Raw genomic sequence first — 2,992 nt, 5'->3', positions numbered from 1 at the left:
TTTGTTGTCATTTTTCTCACTGCATCGTACATATGACGTAAGGGCAGCTCGTTAAATAATTCAGAGCAAACATCCCGTCTGCCCAAATACAGTGCAGCGAAAAGTTACATGTTTCTCACAGAGCCTCTCGTGTACCTTGAGAGTTAGGTCGGGTTCCTCGACCGACGTGACTTCGGAATTCTCCCTATTCACCCACGCCCCATCGTACCGGCCATTCGCGTATTGAACTTTCCCATTTCAATTAAATATTAAATACCCCGATCGATACCGCGTCTTGTCGTTACGTGCCTTACCTTTGCCCACCCTTCAACTATACCCCGCATCCGTGTCTCTAACCCACGAACAACATTCACTTGTCGGTGCGATGCGCTTCCTGACTACCTAGTATGTTTAGAGGTATTTTTAGTACGCGTCGAATATTCACTCCATGGCCGTGACCTTCCGTCGAAGAAACTAATTTTTCCTCCACTCATCGATGTCGGTGAAACACTGTAGCTGAAGTTTCAGTGGAAAGACTTCAACCCTTCACTGGAAAGCAGGGTATTCGACCAAACTTTAGCCAACATAATAATGATTTCCACTAAAGATGTTATAGAATATTTTATGTCATCACTCAAGTAGTTGGTAATTCAGTATTTGTCGTGACCTTTGCCGATTAATGACAGTTTTACCCAAGCCTCTCTTAACAATTTATGAATTACTTTTATACTGTCATTCTCAAATGTTAATATAGCAGTGATGCTATGGGTTACACGTACGAATGTTTTGATCCGTGTAATTCGATCCGTGAATAATTTTATCTCAAAAGAAGACACCAGAAGGCGCCACTTGAAATGAAGAATCCAACGAAAAAACTTGTTGCGTTCCACACTCTTGTCCCATTGTTGTGATATCGCCTTAGTTCAAGCCTTTTGAATAACGTGTGGACTAGTAAGTGTCCGTACCCTGCTGGAAAAGAAAACTGCAGCACAATGTGCAAAGAAGTGGTTTCACCGAAGGCAGGTGAATTTTTATGCAAACGGAATTGCTGCAAAACGTTGGAGATAGGAGATCAGAAAAAGGACCTTCAATCGGTGAGAAACATAGTATTCAGAGGAAGTGGTTGTTCCCGATGGCACGGAATAGCGTTGGATTTTTATTCAAGCTTTCTTCGAACTCTCATACCCAAGTATACAGGCAGTTGCTTCCCGTTTATCTGGGTAACGAAGACAGCGAGGAGCAGGTGAACAGATATGACGCGAAGGAGTTTCGATTAGGTCCGAAGTCTGGCGCCTCGAACTCGATTGTGGAATCCGGCGGTAATGACCAAGAAATTAGATTGTAACTTTTTCACGGTCCGATTTTCCAATACCGTTTCGAACGGTGAAGGCAGCGGCTGGTTGATTCGATGTGAAGCTACAGAGGTACGTAGCCTATACATGAAAGTATACAGCGGATGAGCGACGCTGTGAATAAGTTATCAGCCACCCGGGAACTTCGCAGTACAGGGTAGGTTGAGAGGTACGTGATAAGTTTAAGTTAATACGAAAGTGCGGTGGAAGTTGATATATAAATAGGAAAGTCACACTTGTCGCATTGTCGTGAGATGAAAACCGCCCGAAAAGCAACAGTCTCGAAAGATGGAGCGAAGCGTAGAAAGAATTTCAACGTTGAGACGAGACTTGACCAAGTCGAAGAAACCTGATCCCGCTGCAATCTCGCGAAGGGATGGATAACGCGCGTCGTTTGTTAGACCGATCAGCCATGAGCATGGAAATATATCAAGATGTCAATCTCGATCAGGAAAAACCCACACGAACGTTGGTCCCGAGTCCAGAATCGCTTATTCACCAAGACTGCCGTTTCCACTGTGCTGCATTGTGACGAACGTTGAATGCGGTATTTTCCCAGATTTCACCTTATCCTTATATTTCCCTCGTCTCGGCCGCGTTATTCCATCTTCGATACCTCACCGGCAAATGTGATCCCATTTCGGAGGTAAAGAAACGCTTTCGCGTCTCACTGTTTGCTCAATTGGGTGGGCAAACCAGCATTTTTGAAAGAATGTTGACAATGGTCGTATTGGCGCAGTTATTACACGAGATTCATTTTACCATATTACAGAACTGTGAAACCGCAGTAGTTGCAGCGGAATGCAAGGAGATATGGATGCGGAAATAAAACTCTCTACTGGTTCGCGGATGAATAAACTGCTCCGCAAATTTCCGCGTAGTACATACATTAATTCTTCCTGCGGGTTATAATCACCGGCCCTCCATAAACCACTTCACTAATGCACAAGTAGCACGCGTGTTTTCATCATGTTATAACAACCTACGGGAATTGCAGACTGCTGGGAGATTGCAGGCAGAAAAGCTGTTCGCAATAATGATCGCACGAGTTAACATCAGCAACGATCTGAAATAACGTCGTACATGCATTAGGATCGCGACGATAGGCGATCGTTACGCTTTAGTAATGTAATTGCAGCTCGCGGCTGTCGCGAGATCCTCGTAACTCATTGGGAGTTCAATCAATTAGAACGAAGAACTTGATATCATTTCGATGAATGAAACACGCCTCTTGTGCAGCGGCAAACAAGCGGAAGAGATTTGATCGATACCTGAAACATAGGTATGTACCTACCTACCTACCTACCTACCTTGCCTCACCATTCTCCTAGCAGTATCGAAGAGAGTCGCAATTACTACTACGACAATCATTGTTCGAACCACTAGCAGCTGAAAAGGATGTTAGAGTTATTACAGAGTCAAACCGATTCCGACTTGTTGATCGGAGAGCCACTCGAACCGTCAGCGAGTCTTCGACATTATTAAAATACCGTCAAGGAGTCTCGATTCAGGATTAACCTTCAATGTTATTATACAGAACTGCTCCGTCTAGCCACCCACTGGCGAAATCAAAACTTCTGAAGTATCGTTTGTCGGATCAAGCTCCTCGGTCTGAATGGCTCCATTGTGAGCGTTCCGACACTAATTTATTACCCTGCGCA

This window comes from Neodiprion pinetum, chromosome 5 (genome assembly GCF_021155775.2).
Source record: "Neodiprion pinetum isolate iyNeoPine1 chromosome 5, iyNeoPine1.2, whole genome shotgun sequence".
Taxonomy (NCBI): Eukaryota; Metazoa; Arthropoda; class Insecta; order Hymenoptera; family Diprionidae; genus Neodiprion; species Neodiprion pinetum.
This window is presented reverse-complemented; position numbering follows the sequence as displayed.